We start from the raw sequence: 20,965 nt of genomic DNA, 5'->3' as shown, positions 1-20,965 counted from the left end.
TAACATTCGACAAAAGTAGGAATTGAGTAAATGGAATACCAAGTGTGCATTTCATGACAGTATGGGAGGAAACTAAAATTTCTAAAAATTACCAGGATCTCAAAAGTGCTTGTTTGAGGCTGACATTATGTACAACTCATATCGCATACTAGGTGAGAAGTCAGAAAATAATTCTGATAGAAATTTCATTACTATTACATTACAAGGCTCGTGTATAATTTCAGTGTGACTGTTATGCGATTATAATTACCAATGTGACAAAACAACTTGGTATTTTTTTCGAATTTCCTAGAACAAACTTACAGATTTCAGTAAGTTGATCGAAAGTATTTATCATTTGATGACTCTCCATGGTATTAACTCCAATTTGTCAAAAATGTCGAATGTGACTGTTATGCAGTTATGGGCAGTTCAAAAGTTATGATTTTTTTTTAATAAAAAATCTATTGCGCTGAGACCTACAGTGTGTGCCGATGAAAAATGACTGATTTTTTATTTTCAAAAAAACATATTTCAAAAACTAAAAAAACATACATCGCTGAAAGTTTGACAGTAAACGTAAAATTTTCTGAACTTTCAAGAAAAAATGAGAACAGCAATAGCCCCTTTGGTCCCGAGGCCTTCAAAACACGAAAAATCGGAAATTATTGATTTTTTGCATGTAAAAAAACAATTTTTGTGAAATTTTATATTTTTCCTGAAAAGTCAAAATCTTTAGCCTTCATTTCGTCCAAAAAGATTGAAAATCGGTCGAACGGTTCAAAAGTTATTTTTTTTTTTTAAATAAAAATTTTGCAAAATCGCGATTTTTCTGGTCACCCTATTTCGGAAATGGACACCCTAATCAAAAAATCCAAAAATACGTGTATCCTTATTTCGGATAAGGAACAAAATAGCCAATTTTCACGGAATTCGGTGACCCACTAGATCGGTTTCTCATGGAATGGCTGAATACATATACGACGGTAGGACGATTCAAAATATAAAAATGTTTGAAAATCCAATCTTCCATTTCTTCCTTAGAATCCTTACCCTAACACCAGTGTTTTGAGAAATTTTCAGCTTTTTCGGTGGTGATTTAAAGGCGACCTAGAGACAATAAAGGTTTAAATGGAAAAATCTATGGAGATATTTTGAAAAATGTCCCAAACACGTTAGTATTGTAATGTAAGTACAAACTTATCATCTCATTGTGAAGACTTATTCTTCAAACTTTAATGAAGAATGTTGGTGAAGGAGCAAACGCCTTTTGAGCATATATTGTATGGGATTTTTTGAAGATGTTTGCAGAGTTATAATCACAAATGAAACTAAATAATAGCTAACAAACTCATGAATACTTCTTCTCCCATCAGTTGGATTGAATTGCTCGGTTTGAAGAATGAGTTTTCACTATGCCTTGTACTTACATTCCAGTACTAACGTGTTTGGAACATTTTTTTTTCTATAAGTCTGATGTCGTCGGTATAATTCAAGAGAAACGTTCCGTTAATCCTTATGCCAAGACTTTATGCCAAACGGCTTTACGTCAAATGACCTACCACCGAGTACTCCGACCCTATTGCAATTAAAATTTCAGCCGTAGGTGGTGTTGTAGCGCAAGAATTCAATTCGTTAGTGACTTGAAGATTCTCCAATCTATGGGAAAGATACTGCATTATACTTTTATATATATTTTATACACTTTTAAAATATTCGTTCCAATGCGTGATAACCAGCAAGTTAGAATTTCTGGGTTTGCTGGTTTTCGCACAAACATCGAAACTATAAAAACAATTTTCTGTTCAAAGCTAAAAATTATTCGATAAAAATGTATTCACGCGCTATGTTTTGGTTGAAGAATAGAATAGAGTGAACACATTTTCCTGTAAATTTTCATGATTTTGAACGAAAAAACTGCTTTAGAAAATTCCAAAATCAATAACGGATCCTGCCCTCTCAATGTAAATTTTCTTGATCTTGAACAAAAAAAAAATGCTCTTGGACATTCTGAAATCAATGACGGACCCTGCCGCTTAATTTTTTCTATATTGTACAGTCTCAGTTTCCACCCAAATGAGCTCAAATTTGGGGAAGATGAAATCGAATGAGCAAAGCGGCACAAAGATAATTTTCTCAATACCTCAATGAGTTATACGTTCAGTTTACAAGTCCAATTTGTTCCTCGCGTGCTCAATTTTAAAAAAAACCTAATTATAATTATAGATATATTTTTATCACGTGTGATTGGCTCTTTAACCAAATTCGTGTATTAAAATGCATGAGGAAACCCAATTTTTACGATAAAATTAATCCCACCTCAACTCGCCACTAGACGACCAGTGGAAAACGACGAATATTAAAGAAGACCTCGATTGTACTGGATATTGAAATACTCTTCATTTATCCGCGGAGTGAGGGGCGTTTCAGCTTTGCGTTTCGTTCCGTTCCGTTTCTGTCCCGTAAAACTGGGGTTCGATTCCGTTTCATCAACACGAGGCAAGAGAACCGAGATGGGAGCATTATACAGATGATATCAAATTTATTTCCCAGCCTCATTTTGCCTACAGCAAAAGCTATGATCACAATGGGCAGAAACAAGAACAAGGTCATCGAAAAAATCCAATACCATAAGACGGGCTGATATTGTGCTTGGAATGTGCAATCTAGTGGATAAATCTGATTGCTATTGATTGCTCTTAATTTGGACTTAGATTGAAGCAACATGGTGCAACCGTTTTTTTACTTGATTGTACATTATGATACACACATATCGGTATTGAAACGTATTAAAAATAAATCAAACTGAAATAACTTTCTCCCATCGCGACACATAAGCAAAATGATATTATCTGCAAAGTGACATCATGAAAAGCGTCTGTAAGTCTATGCAATAAAGAGGTTCCACCGAATAGGCGACCACCAGGCTTTTTCCTTGGTCCCATTTTACAAACTGCAGACACATTTCTTGCATTAAAATTCTCAGCATGGTATCATCACATGGGAGAAAAAAAATAGCCGAAGTGATATGAAATACGTGGATATTGACACCAAGCTGTAGTAGACACCCGAGCAACTGGATGATATCAAAATTATAACAACTTTTATTATCGCTGTTATCATTTTGATAATATGTTATCAAAGATAACCGAATGATAACAAAATTTGTTATCATTGTATCCGTGACAGACATTTTTGATAACAGGTTGATAACAAAATATGATATCACACATCTTTCTTATAACATTTTTATAAAGCGTATGTTATTAGACAAATTTGACTTTTCGTCATACAAAATCCAAAACATTCATCTTTAAAAATATTTGCTTGACTTATGACCATAAAAATATAAGATATTGCTAATTTAGTTATCAACTTGAACTCAATGATAACATAATTAACTATTACTTTGTTATTCGACAAACAATTTTGAGTTGTCAGTTTTGTTATGTTGGCTGTTAATTCAGCCAAGGTGATAACAAAATTAGTTATCAAATGATGATAACCAGGTAACAGGATTTGTTATCATTTTGCAATTCAACTTTGCTCGGGCAGAGTGATGTGGGACAAAATTTCGTGTAGGGTTATAGATTATTTTTGAGATATCTATTTCAATTCAGAACAAGTGTCGAACCACATCTTGTCAGCATGCTATTCAAGTACGAGATATGGACTTCAAAATTGATAAAATTAACTAAGATTTGTAAACATTAGGGTAGTTTGATGATTTTTTACGTTAAAATAGATTGGTCGACATTGTTTAAGAGGTTATGCAGAAATTATGAACGCTGCAAAGGGTGAAGAGGCTAGAAAAAATTTCAGAAGTCTCATACACAGGTGGGAAGGATGGACAAAGTCCCTATTTATCGAGACATAACATAGATATAATAAAAAAATACTTTTGTGTGGTTTTGAGGGGGTGAACCCAAACTTTTGCATGGAGCTGAACATGAGATAATATTTGGGAAACAAAAATACACATTCTTGCAAACATTATTTTTGACAATAATCAAACGTGACTTTTGGCATAACTTGTTAGTTTGGTATGCGAAGCCGAAATATACCATATATTCACCAAATGGAGCAATTCTCGCTGCAACCACACACATCGTTAGAATTCCAATTTTATGTCACTGACCGCTAGTATTAGGTAAAACTAAAGGGTGATTTTAGAACACATAGTAAACTTAGTGGCATCGTATAGAGGAAAGATATAACTTTTATTTGAGTCTAAACAAATTTTGGCGGCCATTTTGAATTTAGCCGCCATCTTGAATTTCAATAGAAAACCCAGTTTTCACCATTAGCGCACCGTTCATTCTGATCATCAAAAAGCTTAGTAAAATAGGCTACAAAAACTAGATGAGCAATGGTATTTACCCTATCAATTGAACGGTTTTTTAAATCATGTTCTCCGATTTTGACATATATTTATTTGTCGTCAATCAATAGTAGACCGTTTCATTACACACTTATTTTATATATTTTTCTTATTTCTAACAGGAATTATAAAGGTACATAACAACACATTTTATGCTACAATGTTTTATAAACGAGTTTACAATCATCGAACTGAATTGAAATATCGCTTCAATTTGGGTTTTGTCGTTGTGAAGTCAATACTAGCGCAATGTTTATTATATGTTGCCATCTTTTGATTAAGAGGCCCATATTTGGCATAGTTAGTACGATGATGGCATGTAAGGAATATATTCCGGTTTTGCAGTTGTCGGAAGGGTGCATAAAAATTTAGTTTTGCTAAGAGTTCTGCGGAGTCAATACGATGTGAAACAATATCATTCACGAAGGACACCATTGCGAATTCACGATGCACTTTTAGAGTTTGTATGTTGATAAGCATGCAGCGGGCTTTATAAGAAGGTAGAGGAAATCTTGTCCAACCTAATTTACGTAGGGCAAACAGTAGGAATTGTTTTTGTACTGATTCTATCCATTCTTCATGTGTTATTGAAAAAGGAGACCAAACTACACTACAATATTCAAGTATTGAGAATGCAATTAATGCAAACATAATTTTTTGTATTACATAGAAACAAGTTTCCAATCATTGGACAATTTGAACAATGAACCCTCTACATTAGAGTGAAGAAAATTTTGAAATTTTAACTCCCCTATGCTTCAACGATTTTTATTATGGTATATAGGATCCTCCCAAAGTTTGAAGTGATTCGGAGGCAATATGAATGTACACACGCCTTTTGAAGTTTATATGAAGATTACTATGGAAAACGCCAACCATTTGTGTCCAGCCCTCTAACTCTTCGTCATAATATTTACAGCTACAACTTTGCCGAAGACCACATTTTGATTGGACGTTAGGATAAATTGTTATGCATCATCATAAAGTGGGTTGGCATTTTACATGCTTCACCAACTGCTCAGCAGGCAACAGTGGTGCTCCTGGCGGGAAGAATAGGTCAAAGTAATCCAGGCTACTATGTTCTACACCAAAAAAGCAGTGTTGCTCTGGATGTAATTGAATTATCATCTAAGCATGATTCAGACTTTGTTATCAACAATAACAAATTATCCTTACGTCCTATCAAAATGTGGTCTTCGGCAAAGTTGTAGCTGGGAAGATTCCGTATGAGAAGAATGTGTTCACTTTTCCCTAGATAATACGAGTAATACGAGTAGTTAGAGGACTGACCACAAAAGGTTTACCTTTACATAGTAATTTCCATATAAACTTGAAATGGCGTGTGCACAACCAAATTTCTTCCAAATCACTTCAAATTTTGGGAGAATGATGTTCATCATAATTGACACCGTTTAAGCATAGGGGAGCAGAAAATTCAAAATTTGCATCAGTCTACTCTACATATTAAGTGAAATAACATAAATTCTGTTAATCAGTTAAGCAAAAAGAATGCAAAAGTGAAGAGTATTAGTATGACACTTCTTGATAGAGCTGTTTTCGTTCAAATCGAGAGTATTTAAAGCTTTTAATTTGAATATTTTTGCATTTTTGAAACGCTTACAATCTGTTCTACACAGTTCGAATGAACCATGTAAACTTCTGAGATATATAATGCACATAATTGGAGCGTGGAATATCATGGATATTCACATGATATGCCATGTAAATTTCAATTATATATCATGTAATTCAGCAGGATCCTGAGTGGTTACATGACATATAACACATTTTTACATGATTTCAGACTTAAATTTACATGATGTTAAGTTTACATCGCATAAACGAAGTTTACATGACGTATAATCTTCAATATTTTTAACTGTGTATGATAACTATGTGATTAAACTATAATGAGTTCGTCAATGATTCTTGAGTCTAGTTTAAGTAGAACATGAATTTGGTCTCAAGTCTCTTAATGGAAAGCAGTTTTACAAATTGGTACCATCTTTGTAATGGAAGCCAGAAATTTCCATACAACGTTAAACCCGTAGAGTTATGGAATCTCTTATAGACTTCACAAAATTCATTCGTTCTATTTTCAGTTTTGTCCGAAGTATACTTATTAGAGTGGTTCAAAAAATCGTTTTGCTCCACACCGCTCATTCGATTTTAGATCAAATTCTGAGTGTCCTCCCAAAATTTGAGCTCATTTGGATGAAAACTGAAACTGCACAAGCCCTTTAAAGTTTATATGGGAATTACTATGGGAAAAGCAAGCAACTCATTCAATCGGTCATAGTGTTTGTCCATGTGCTCTTGGCGATTAGAACTATGTTGATACTGTGAGATACAATAATCAGCTACAACTTTGCGGAAGACCGTTTTTAAATCGAACGCCCCGGTAATTAGTTATTGATTTTTTAATGAGATGTAAAACTTTGAGTATAATTAATGGGCTGATCTGCATGCATCACTGGCTATATGCAGTAAAACATAGTAGCCATGATTTTTGCGTGCTATCTTTCGCGCCAGGTGCAGCAATGTTGCCTGAACGTTCAGAAATTAAATGAGCACTGCTGAAGAATTTGCGACTGGATATGAATCAATAACTAATTACTGAGGCGTCCGATTTGAAAACGGTCTTCGGCAAAGTTGTAGCTGATGAATTTATCTCACAGTACCAACGTAGTCCCAATCGGCAAGAGCACATGGGCAAACACTATGACCGATTGAATAAATTGGTGACTTTTCTCATAGTAATTTCCATACAAACTTTAAAGGGCTTGTGCAGTCTCAGTTTTCATCCAAATGAGCTCATATTTTGGGAGAGCACTCAGAATTTGGTCTTAAATTGAATGAGCGGTGTGGAGCAAAAACGGTTTTTTGAACCACTCTAATACTTATTTATATCCAAAAAATCATTAATTTCAATGTCATTAATCAATGTCGAAACATGGTTTTCAGAGATATAATTTTATATTAATTATTATCAACTTATAATGGAGTTTGTCGAGTTTGTTTTGACTGAAAACACTTTTGAAGGTATTTTTTTGCTATATATTCTGTACTTCATTCAGTAAAATATAATTCACGTTCTCTATTAACATTCTCCAATCCAATCTAGCTGCAATAATTACAAACAGTAGTTTGGTTGTGGGTTTCCATGTGTTTTTCTACCCATTATAAACAATAATCCTAAAAATCGACTATCGATTATAAAAAAATAGGTGCCTTTTTAACGAATCTTTATGTAATTTTTTAAATGAAATCGATAATTACTTACTGGTATTTTTTTCCAAAATACTATCAAAGTTACTCCATTTTACGGTATTAATTTAAGTGAAAAATCTGGCGGGCATCTTGGATTTTGAAGCCATCTTGATTTTTAGTAGTAGAATTAGTTTTTCGCCTTGTTAGCACTCAACATATTGAAATTTTAGGCTGCATCTTGGTATTCGACGCAATCTTAGTTTAAAGCAGTTGAATGGGTTTCCCTCATCTTAACGCTAATCATTTTGAATAATGAGGCCTCCGTTGAAAAAACAAGCATAATGTTTCAGTCTTATCTTATCTCAGCTGTTTTATTGATTGTTCATTTCAATCCACAGTTTTAGACCAAATAATTAAAAGTATGAATGCTGTTTCTGAACTCGAAGATATGTCGAAGAATCATTCTGGTACCAAACAAGCATTATAGAAAAGAATTAATATTTAATAACCTGTTTTTTCAACTAATCAAGCTGAGAAGTAGGCTCTGCTCCAGTAAGGACGTAACGTCACGAAAAAACAAGAACAACAAGAAGAAGGGTATGCGTTACCCTTAAAATTCAACATATTGAGTGCTAAAAAAACTCATTCTACTACTTAAAATCATTACGAACATTTTCAGTGCGATGGGAATTGACATTTCAATCTGTATTTGGTATTTTGTTTCACAATGAAATTTGTTCAAGTTCCGAAAGCATTGGTCAATTGAAGTTTGTAGAGAGAAAAAAAAACGTCTATATTGATATCGATACATAATTCATATGCATCACAGTCAGCTTTTTAAAGTCTTAAACACGTACTATCATGAATGAAACGTGTATGAAAACCAATATGATAAATTAAATGATGAATCTAAATGATAAAGTGCATAAGCACTCTCATTAGTTGAGCCCCAATGTTGCTAGGGAAGGTTTTTTTAAATTGTTCCCCATTTGGCATAAAGTCGTTTGGCATAAGACCATTTCGCATAATTACCGCTTGGCATAATGGTTGTTTCACATAATAGCTGTTTGGCATAATGAGTGATTTAAAATGAGCAGATTCAAACACTATATTTCATATACAATCATTGATTACTTCTGCACTTATGAAAATTGATAACCTGAGCACAAGGCAGTCACAACAAATGCCAAACGCAATCAAGGTTGGGTTTACATCGTAATGTTTAAACCTAAGCAAACTAAAAAAAGTCTTAGGAACAGTCAGTTTAAAAAAATATTTAAGCTCTAACCACTATCATCAGTGGTTGTCAAGAAAACAGGATTATGTATAACTGATATATTCAGGAACAGGTTTTCAGTGATTATTAAGAAGCATCACTTGATAAAAGTTCATAACTCTGATAAAGGCAGGTATAAGAAATAAAAAAATGTATGCAAAATATTGATAGCTTCGATCCAAAAACTTAACTTTACAGCATTATTCAAAAATAGCCTTCATATAAAAGCAGATTTTTTCCGTTTATAATGTTTGAAGCTTTAATGCCAAAACATCTTTACACAGCATAAAGTGCAAAGTGCAAAGTTTCATTTTGCAAACGGCCAGGGTCAGGGAAAATTTGTAATTAAATAATCATTTTTAGAGCACATCTCTAAACAATATCCAAAGCCTTGAAAATCAATATTTGTTTAAATATTAGCATGATTCAAAACAATGATTTTTCTAATTGCAAGGCTTCATTCTTTAATCCAACAGGAAAAAATTTAAAAAAAAGAATCAAATAAGGTTTTACAAAATATTGTCTTCTAATTATACAACACTAAAAATATTCTACGTTCAAAAGAAGGAAAATATAGTGAAAAAAAAACTAGAGAAGATTGGACTGGAGATTAAAAGAAGGCAACATTAATTAATAAAACAAAAGAAGATTGGACGCCACAAACAATTGCAACATAAGAAAACGAAAGAATAGTAAAAATTGCTTTTAATATCATCTGAGTAACTACTGCAAACGTTTTCTCTTTATTGATTTTTTTTATTGCTAATAACTTTCGCTCTATTCGTTTGTCATCCTTATTTCAGTAGGAAGTTCAGTATCAGCTTAAAACCAATAATTATCGGAAAATATAGTTCCGAAAAACAGCCTATGTTAATCAGAAGGTATCATTTTTTTTTAATTTAAATTTACAGTTGTAATAACTATAATTTGGAGCCTTCCTTAGCCGAGTGGTTAGCGTCCGCGGCTACAAAGCAAAGCCATGCTGAAGGTGTCTGGGTTCGATTCCCGGTCGGTCCAGGATCTTTTCGTAATGGAAATTCCTAGACTTCCCTGGGCATAGAGTATCATCGTACCTGGCACACGATATACGAATGTGAAAATGGCAATTTAGGCAAAGAAAGCTCTCAGTTAATAACTGTGGAAGTGCTCTTAGAACACTACGCTGAGTAACAGGCTCTATCCCAGAGCGGACGTTAATGCCAAGAAGAAGAAGAAGAAGAAAATAACTATAATTGTTGTTTCATCATATTTCCCAAAAAAAAAAATATTTTGAAGAAAGGTAAATTTGTAATTAATATATCAAAAAACCTATACTTAGCCAAAATTTATTCCAATAGTGCATTTCAAAAGAATAAGTTATGTTTGAAAGAAGAACAATCTCTGGGTAAATTATAAAAAATTTGCAATATTTTTCCACTGTCGGTAATCATTGAGTTTATTCAAGAGCATGAGACTGTTTAATAAAACACCTTTGGTACCAATTAATTCTAAAATTAGCCTGATGGATAGACAGTGGGATACATAAGAAACGTAAAAACTAATGTCACCTCTTGTTCTTCTTGCTTTCAGATTCATTATGCCAATCGACTTTATGCCAAACGACTTTATGCCAAATGACCTACCACCGTTTTAAGCAATTAGATATTCATCTATGCAGGGCATAGATAATCACATGGTAAAAAATCAGAACGATGATACCAATAATTCTGCTCTTGAATTTGCACTACATATTGTTTAATCTTGGCATTATCAAAGAAACAGCTTTGAAATTCATCGTTTCATGTTTTGATTTGGAAAAAAAACGTTTCCACCCAAGAGGTTGAATTAAGTCGAAGTAGGCCGTCATTGAAATTTGTACGCATCGTTGATGATTGTTGCTAATTCATCTCACGATTTCGAATCAAAGAAAATCAGTTGGTTTTGCACTAGCACAGCTGAAAAAGTATCAGCATACTTTATGCATGTAAGCGCGTACAATGATACATTTTCAAGTCAATATAAACTATCAAGACTGAGTTTTATCACTTTGAAATGCAACCTGAATGACCAAAACGAATGACGGACTACTTAGCCTTAATCTCAATCAATTTCTACAAGAAGTTGTCAATGATTGCTTTTCATACAAGTCGCATGACGTCCAAAATCAAAGACTTTCCACTTCAAGGTCTAGTGCTAGAGACAAAAGAGCTAATCCAAATTCATGGTTATTGGTGTTTTGGTTTTAAATTGAACGTGCTGATTTTTTAATGTGAATTATCAGCATAACTTATTACATACCGTTCCATTCCATTATGGGAATGCGCTTATTGAATTTGAAAATATTTAATTTAAGCTGTGTGATACCGGTGATTTTTTTAAACAAAAAAGACTATTTTAAAAAAAATATGTTGTAATCTTTTTATATGCTTTTTGGCTTAATTACATTTTTTTACGGCTTAACTTTCGTGAGCTAGTTTATTTTTGTAATTAACTGAATGAAAACAAAAACATATAACAAGAAACTAGATCCCATGGCTTCAAAAACTAGGAGCTAAGAATTTGTCCACTTGTGCACAAGTGATAAGAGCGAAACGTTTTGCCCCGAGGTCTCATTAAGGCATTCAGATGTGTAAGGAAGGCAAGCGCACATCTTCTATTATTCTTATCATGTATTTCATTCTTTTCTCATCCGTACCTCAATTCGCAAGCTCAGAATAAATTGAAGTGTGCGGTTCTACACCGAAGAGTGTTTTTTCTTCTTTATTCTAGATATGTTATCAGGTTACCTTTTGCAATGATGCCACACATCATCAGTGTCTTCCACTTTATTGTGTCATTGAGATGGATCAACTTCCTCGTGGGCTTACTTATTCGTTGCCTACATTGAATGGAGGTATGGAATCGTTTTTACCAAAACAGAAAACCTGAAGAATACAACCTGGAGCGTAATGCAAAACATTCCTCGTAATGAAAAAATAGAAGAAACAGTTCTGATTGTTAAAGTAATAATATTGATTTGTCCCATCATTAGTTGCGGTAGGATTTCACTGCATTCACACTATGCGAATATTATTCCTTAGCTATAGTGACATAAACATACTAGATCTTCTGCTTATTCTTTTTATGTCTGGAGCTACGTCCTCACTGAGGCATAACCTGCTTCTTCTATTAGTGTTCTTATGAGTAGTTCCACAGATATTAAATGAAGACTTTTTGGCCAATTAAATTCTGATCGTAACAAACAAATGTTTGGTATGCTCTTAGATATCAGTCCAATATTTGCAAACCTAGCTTAAGGTGAAACAGTTTGTAATCCAAATGTACCAAAACTTTCAAGGCACAAGTCTCAAACGGCAGTGTCATTTCTAGTTTTGTACACTAGCAGAATGTTTAAAATATGAAGATCGACTTTAAACGATCAACATTTCTGCAGATTAGTGCATTTGAAATCGTGAGTAGGGACAAAATTCGGTCATAGTGATATACATGTTTCACCTTAACAGATTTCAGTTTATGTTCTCCGGAGTAAAACTTTAAACATAAATAACTTATATTCTGTTAACGTTTATTTAGATATTAATTTTAACTTTCCATATGCTCATAACATTTTTAAAAATTCCGTGAGAAGTATAGAATTTATCATCGTATGTATTTAAAAATGCGAGACAGATAACCGCTTACGCCATTGAACGAGCTTCTTTATGCGTATTAAATTTAATGATTCTTCAACTCTTGATAAAATGTTGTAGAACAAAATCTAAATGTTCTTTACTTTGATTCGTCGCGCCTTTTTGGCTCAACCAGCTATGTGGAAATTTTAACAACTACCGAAATCTGGACATTGCGGTTAAATTGACAAATTTAAGTAAAATTTTCGAACAACTCGCAACTCCCAATTTACTCTTCAGGTGTGTTACCAACAGCACCAAAAGCACGTATAAGGCAACCAGATTTTGATGGTTCTCATCCAAACACAACGCTTCTATTATGTGTGTATTAGTAACTTATTATTCCTGCATTCCGTTTTAAGGGTTTTTTATATTTTTTGTGAGTCAATATTCTGCGAACGGCATTTATGAATACTTCTCTTTAAATTTTACTGCAATTGATAATCGTTTTTCATCAAATGACAATGGCTACTGTTTTAGAGCTGTAGTCGACTTTGAAACCATTAATGGGATTTTTAGTGTCAAGTGCAATGCTGTTGGGTTTGATGGCATTCCTGTCAAATTTTTTAAGATTCTTTGTTTTTTTGTGTTACCAGTTTTTGATCACCTATTCAACTCAACCATGGTTTTGAAAATTCATTCTGTTTCAATGGAAATCTGCAACGATTATACCAATCAACAAGAAACCTAAGGTTCACTCAAATTATAACCTCAAACCGATAAGATATTGTCTATAGTCTCAAAAGTTTTCGAAATACTTGTCAAAATTCAAATTTTAGAGTATATAAACCGGATTGGGGTGGTAAATGACTGGACAATGCGTACCATTGGTACTTCGCGTACCAGGTTAAAAACTAGAACCCATTTATGGTCCTTGGCCTCTTGTCCTGTAACCCCTTTTCCTACCTCCTCGTGGTGCCGCCTGGGATACGAGTAACCGTAGGGAAGATCGGGTAACCAACCTCGGTGGGACCTTGGTCGTATGCTGACAAGGAAGTGGGCTCCTCGCTTCTGAGGGTGTACCTTATCAGAGCGTCTGTTATCCATGTTAGGGGCGACTCAAAACAGCGTCTGTGCTCCATGTTAGGAGCGGATGATCACCGTCTTAGTGCCAGCATGGGAATCTAAACAATGTTGTGCACGATGGTTCTCCGGCGAGACAAGGGGTTGGTGCAGGCCTTACAAGCCAGCCGTAAAAATCATCCATACAGGAAGCATACAATGTAAAGTTGGACCGGAACAATCGGCATAGACCCAGGCATCGAAAACGGACTAACGATTGGAAACTCGGATCATGGAACTGTAAGTCTCTCAATTTCTTGGGAAGTACCCGCATTCTTTCCGAATTATTGAGGGTCCGCAAGTTCGACATCGTAGCGCTGCAGGAGGTTTGCTGGAAAGGGTCGACGGCACATACGTATAGGGATGGTTATACCATCTACCAGAGCTGCGGCAACAGACATGAGCTGGGCACAGCTTTTATCGTGATGGGCGAAATGCAGAGGCTCGTGATTGGGTGGTGGCCAATGGACAACAGAATGTGCAAGTTGAGGATGAAAGGCTGTTTCTTCAATATCAGCATAATCAACGTGCACAGCCCTCACCTAGCAAGTGATGATGACGATAAGGACGCTTTCTACGCGCAGCTAGAACGTGAATACGACAGCTGCCCAAGTCATGATATCAAAATCGTTATCGAAGATCTCAACGATCAGGTTGGCCAGGAGGAGGAATTTGGACCGATTATTGCGAAGTTCAGCGCTCACCAGCTTACGAACGAAAACGACCTTAGACTGATTGATTTCGACGCCTCCAAGAACATGGTTATACGTAGTACTTACTTCCAGCACAGTCTCCCGTATCGGTACACCTGGAGATCACCCCAACAGACTGAATCGTAAATCGACCTCGTTTTAAAGTATGAGCAGATCATTCAGGGGAAAAAATAATTTTGGCCATGATTTACTCAAATTACTCTTGTGTGAGATGGTATTTCCTGCCTCCTGTTCAATATTGCGCTAGAAGGTGTTATGAAACGGGCAGGCTTTAACATGCGGGGCACGATCTTCAATAAATCCAGCCAGTTCATCTGTTTCGCTGACGACGTGGACATTGTGGGAAGAACGTTCCAGGTGGTTTCTGAACAGTATACCAGGCTGAAACGTGAAGCACAAAATATCTGCTGGCTGGAGGAACCGAGCGCGATAGAGCTCGCATTGGCAGACGCGTGATGATCGACGGGGATGAGTTTGAATTGGTGGACGAATTTGTCTACCTCGGATCATTGAAACATTGGATAACAACTGCAACAGAGAAATTCGAAGACGTTTCATTGTCAGATGTCGTCTTACTACGGACTCCACAAGACCTTGCGGTCTGATAGACTTCACTTCCGTACTAAGTGTACCATGTACAAGACGCTAATAAGACCGGTAGTCCTCTACGGGCATGAGACGTGAACAATGCTTGAAGAGGACCTACAAGCGCTAGGAGTTTTTGAACGACGTTTGCTTAGGACGATCTTTGGCGGAATATGTGAGAACGGCGTATGGAGGAGAAAAATGAACCACGAGCTTGCGGTGAGCCCAGTATCCAGAAAGCCGACAAACCTGGAAGGGTACGATGGGCGGAACATGTTGTGAGAATGCCGGACAACAATCCCGCAAAAATGGTGTTCACCTCGAATCCGGCCGGTACAAGACGAAGAGGAGCGCAACGAGCTAGGTGGTTTGACCAAGTGGAGCAGGATCTTGGAAGTGAGGGGCGATCGAGAAACTGGAGGTTAGCAGCCATGGATCGAGTTAGTTGGCGTAACATTGTGGCGCAGGTCATGTCTTGAAGAACGTAGTGCCATCAAAAGTAATGTCAAATAAGCCGTATGGATTATACCCACATTTTCAATCTGGTTTCAGAAGCAATAATTGCTCTGAGACATTTGCATTAATAGAGGTGCTTGATCTATGGTCTAAAGATAATCTACTTCCTATCGACCCAAATAAAACTAAAGCTATGTTAATATTCAAACAAATTTTTTTTTTCTCTGGCGCCTCCTATTCTATTTGATGGTTTCGAAGTTCAGTTTATTGATCGTGTTGGTATTGGACTCTCACGTTAATATGCAGTGCTCTAAAATTTACGGAGCTTCAAAAAGATTGAATTTAACAACTAGACACTGTGATTCTGGAACCAAATTGATATATCGCAATATCATTCGATATATTTGAAGGGCGCAACATTCTTTTATCGCGTTGTAAGATGACGTTGAGTTTCGTACGATTCGCCAACAATTCTTTGGACTCTCAATACTATCGGCAATTTGATCGATATGGACATGAATATCCTTTATTTTATGATACATCATTAGCAATTGTTATGTGCACTGCCCTCAAGTATTTAAAAAACAATTGTTTTACGAGAAAACCTTACATCATTTAAATCTCTGATTTTTCCTCATTTTATTTTCGGCGACTTCATCTACACTAATGCATTGGTTTGATCGTTAGATAAGATATAAATTTCTCTAAATACTTGTGGTCGTTGTGTTTACATTTTTTCTAGATTTTCACACAAAAGTTATTGGATGCCCAATTGTATTTGGTCACGTTTGAATTTACTCAGGATTACTAAAACTTCTTCTCAACCATATCTATTTGAAAATCTTGTACCCCTCAGAGGGACACGTACCAAAAGTTAAAGAGTACCTCAGCATAGCTCTTCATAATACAGCCAATCATTCTTTGTTATGTTAACGCTGACACGAATGCCACTAAAGTGGTAAAGTGTCCTTAATAAATAATAATAATAATAATTCTTTGTTAGGAGCATTGTTAGCTAGCACAGTCTACCAACTTCAGTACAAACCATAAATTACTTTCCTAACTTCAAGAAAAACCTCTTACATAACTTCCAGTAGGGTGAAAACAGTTGAAGAGATCATATTGTTGAGAGAATGCGAAGTGCTTTCTTAGTTCAACTCCATATTGTAAGGTTAAAAAAGATGAATGTCTTAAGTTATATGAATTGAATAAACGGAATATATAAATGGAACCAAGTACTGGTATCATAGTTATCAATTTAGAGACGTTCCGATACTTGCGATATATCGGAATCGATATATCGATATTTTGCTTTCGATATTGATATTTTGGTATCGATATTTCCTATTCAATATATCGGTGGTATCGATATTTCCTTCCGATATATCGCAAACCAATATTTGGATAACAATTGTAGGGTTTTCTCGTAAAACAATTGGTTTTTAAATACTTGAGGGCAGTGCACACAACAATTGGTAATGATGTATCATAAAATAAAATAAAAATTCATGTCCATACCGATCGAATTGCCGATAGTATTGAGAGTTCAAAGAATTGTTGGCGAATCGTACGAAACTCAACGTCATCTTACAACGCGATAAAAGAATGTTGCGCCCTTCAAATATATCGAATGATATTGCGATATATCGATATTTTGATTCAATATATCGGTGGTATCGATACTTCGATTCGAAAATCCTATCGAATCAAATATCGATACTTCGTATTATCGGAACGTCCCTATATCAATTGCAATTGAGAGATTGCATTCCGATTCATTTTGAGAGCGTATGATTTTCATATGACCAAAAGACGATTTTCGGTGTTGAGGTAACTTTGATAATGGGTATGTAAATACATGAAATCCAGAACCGATTGATTTACTTAAAGTATAGAGGGCATTCTATTTAGGCATTTAACGTAATATGAAAGTTTCTGACTTGGATTGCAAAAATGTCCCCAATTCGTAAAAAAGAGTAATAAGGTGAAAATTAGATTATTGTTTTTGCAAGTATAGGCAAACTTTATTAAATTTAAAGATAGTATGTGGATTTATGGCAATTTGCAATTTTTTCCGCTAAATAATATATGGGTCGAACTTTTACCCAGCTATTAGAACTATGGGCCAAAAAGTGTTTCAAAACACATCCAAAAACTAATACAACTCAAAGCATCATTACGATAGGCCTTACATAAAAAAATGAAAAATGTTTTATTTTAGTTTTGTTCAATGAAATGAAGGTTTTATCGGAGATTACAATTTTTACATCCAAACGTGTTGAATTGAGCTAGAATTTTTTAAAAGAAACTCTTACCCACTCGAATTTATGCCCCACGCTATTCTACAGTAGCTTTAAATGAATATAACTTGTGTTTCTTTATTTCTTTACAAAATCAAACTCTTATCTACTAAGTGCTGATAAAAATGATGGTTTATCATATTTTACTATTATTTTCACCCAAAAGAATGAAACAACATTTTGCTTCAAATGCACAGTGTTGCTTAGTTCAGAGTCTGTTCGGAATTTGCGACAAAACGGTATGTCATTTCTAGCTAGAGCCCATCTTTATTAGGTATTGAAAAGTCCATACTCTAGTATTTGGCATGTTAAACCAAAATTCAATTCACGGATTTAATCCAATCCTTTGCGTCGGTGTTATTAAATTTATTCGATTTTCAAACATTGTTTGAAATGTTTAGCGCTAAAAATGAGATGTGCATCGAAAGATAAAAAGAACCACTTCAAGGTGGATTCACAATGTGGTTTATTCCTTCCTTCAATGAGGTGAAAAATGCTTATCGATTTCATAATATTAAATGAGCACAAACAAATTAATGAAGAAAATCGATTCTGTCATCTAACATCAGAGGCAAAAGGACCATAAGCAAAGCGATCAATGAGATCCACAGACCCTGTTCCTTATTGACATACAAATTGGCCTGGGTAAGTGAAAGTTGCCAGAATTTTTGCTAAAAGGTGCCAAAACTTCATTATAATAATTATAATACAAAATAATTATATCCGAACCGATGGCTGTTTTGTCTCCGAAATTGTTAATAGATACTATCGCTTTGCACTAAATTCAAAAAATTCGCAAAAGGAATTTATTGAGAATTTCTTTTTTTTTTTGCTCGGTTTCAATAAATGATACGCATATGTAAAATTCATTTGAGAAGCTCAATAATGAATTCATATATGAATGTTTTATTTGAAATAAACTGCTTTCGCCAAGTATCTTTTTGATGGTTTGTAAGAATTGGAATAAATGTTCCATTAATATTTTATATTATTATATTATATTATATTCATCTTATATTCATTGAGTTATAATAGAATGTGTTTGAATTTATTGTCACTCTCAACGTTGGTAACTAATATTTGCTGAACAGATTCAATCCCGTTTTCATAATGAGTCCAGACGCCTGTTATTCTGCAGCGAAATCAAATTACGATGAGATTTCTGCACAGGCTCCCCAGAAAACATGTTTTGCGAGATCACAAATCACAGGAAGGTTCTAACAATTTGTTAAGGTAGTCCGAACTTAATTTTTCCAATATGTCTCATGTCTCACGACGCATTTAGAAATATTTGGTATCACTTGATCTCATGTACTTAAGAGAGAGTTCAAGAATTCATATAAAATGTAATGATGTGTAACATGTCAAAGTTGACAACTTGAGGGGCCCTAACGCAAAAGGGTGTATGTGACATTTTGATTGGTTTTAAGTGAAGTATACTAAAAAATCTCTTGTTTGCAAAGTTTTCAACAGTATTTTCATGTCCAACAGAAAAAGTGACATAACTCATTTAACATTGGGTTGTTTTTATAACTCCTATAAAATGTGTATGGAATGAACAATTACTGAAAAAACTTCGAAGTCGATTTTATCATAACTAGGTTGTTGTCACTTACATTGCTCACTAGGTTTATAAATCGATATTCGCTGCTACTATTCCGAACAGCACACACAGCCACACTATTAGCATCCTTCCAACAATCATCAAATTTTCATGATTTATCGTAAACTATTTAAAAGTTTCATAAGTGAATTTATACGTTGACTTTGAATAAGAAGAAAAAGAAAACAATAATAAAACATTGGCTCATTGTAAATTTTGTTAGGTTCAAATATTTATGATGATTTTCATTATACATTATGGAACTTAATGATTTTTTGGTTAATCAGAGCATATGGATGATTTTACCTAAACTGATAATAATTATTCGTTCTATTAAAAAACTATATTGAGAAAAGTTGACTTCCAATGAAAAGAATTGCGGCATTGCATTTTTCAAACATGAGAATGAAAATCCAGCAAATATTTGCATTTTGGCCTGATAGTAAATCATACCAACACGAAAAACGAAACAAACTTCGGAACATATAAACTACACCCACACGATGGGCATTCTGCAGCCAGGAGCTTTCATTGTGAGCGTTGACAACATTATCAGTGTACACTGATACAGTATCCCACAACAGCGAGTGGTAGCACTACTGTCGATGGTAACCGTTTTGATGTCATTTTCTGGGGGAAAACTCTTCACTTGCGTGTGTTCGTGATTCACACAGCCATGTTCCACCGTAGCTTTTTTCTTGGCTCTAGTTGAAAAGGAGAAATTTTCCAGCGACAAACCAGATAAATACTTAATGAGGTATATGTAATAGTGTTATTTTTATGCTTTTGAATGAAAAACTGTATGTGACTATGAGAAACTTGCTCTTCTTGGATTCTGATGGGAACATCTAGGCAATTTAAGTAGTATAGAAAATTACCATTCATTGATTTTTCCGTGGTATGCACTTTTTACACTTAAAACCCAATTCAAGCGATTCTTTTCTTCGAAAATTTTCACAATTTTCACATATGACGACCGCGGAAAGTGTGGGTTCAATCAATTTTTCTTTCTCTTTCACCTTGGCCTCCGCCACGGGAAGAGCCTTTTCCAGCCCACGGTCGTTTTTCACTTGAGCTCGGCCAATATGCCAGCCTTATTTTTGCACAATTGCAGACGGAACAGAAACTAATTGAAAATGTTGGCTTAACACCAAAACTTTGTTCCAGGAGGACGACTTGAACACTGCTAGCACTTTTTTCTTCGCATTCTGATCCACATCTGAAGCAGGTGGCCTGGTGATACAAATTTTACACTACGATTCACACGGGGTAAGAAATTTTCAGCCCTGCGGAGGCTCCTTCACACTCCCCAAAATTTTCCTCTGCCAATTTTCTCAACGCAATCGAACTCTCGCTATGTAAGGGCCATCGAATCCAGGCCCCTGTCGGTTCTTCATCATCTTTTCACTATTTTCAGCCAAAATATGGCCTTTTTTACAAATAATTTCACCAATTTTATGCAGCACTCAAATTTTTCACTTCTACACTCCGCTACGATGATAAAAGAATCAATGAAAAGCTCTTCGTTCATCGCGCAGGATCCTCCGTGTCGCGTTACCAACGCAGGAGAGCTTTTTCGCTTCAGTCGTTAAATGTTTGTTGGGACTTTCCGACACATGGTTTGAGTCCTCAAGAGCTTGAGTTGTTTACATGTTTTTAAGAATAATTTGTTTGTAAACGGTTGTAACTTATTTCATAAAATAATCTATTAAATTCCCATTCCAAACACTGGAAATAATTACAAACCCGTTTT

At 35.0% G+C, this 20,965-nt stretch overlaps 1 protein-coding gene across 1 annotated transcript in view; it reads right to left on the bottom strand.

Moving 5' to 3' along the window:
• Nucleotides 1-20,712, bottom strand: part of LOC5570381 (trichohyalin) — a 131,826-nt gene extending 111,114 nt beyond the window's left edge. The window contains 1 exon segment of the mRNA XM_021844485.1: nt 20,091-20,712. The gene's annotated coding sequence lies outside the window, so the exon portion shown is untranslated.
• Nucleotides 20,713-20,965: the final 253 nt, after the last annotated feature.

The sequence above is a fragment of the Aedes aegypti genome, chromosome 2 (genome assembly GCF_002204515.2).
Source record: "Aedes aegypti strain LVP_AGWG chromosome 2, AaegL5.0 Primary Assembly, whole genome shotgun sequence".
NCBI lineage: Eukaryota > Metazoa > Arthropoda > Insecta > Diptera > Culicidae > Aedes > Aedes aegypti.
The sequence above is the reverse complement of the archived record's forward strand: the minus strand, read 5'-3'. Positions and strand labels throughout refer to the sequence as shown.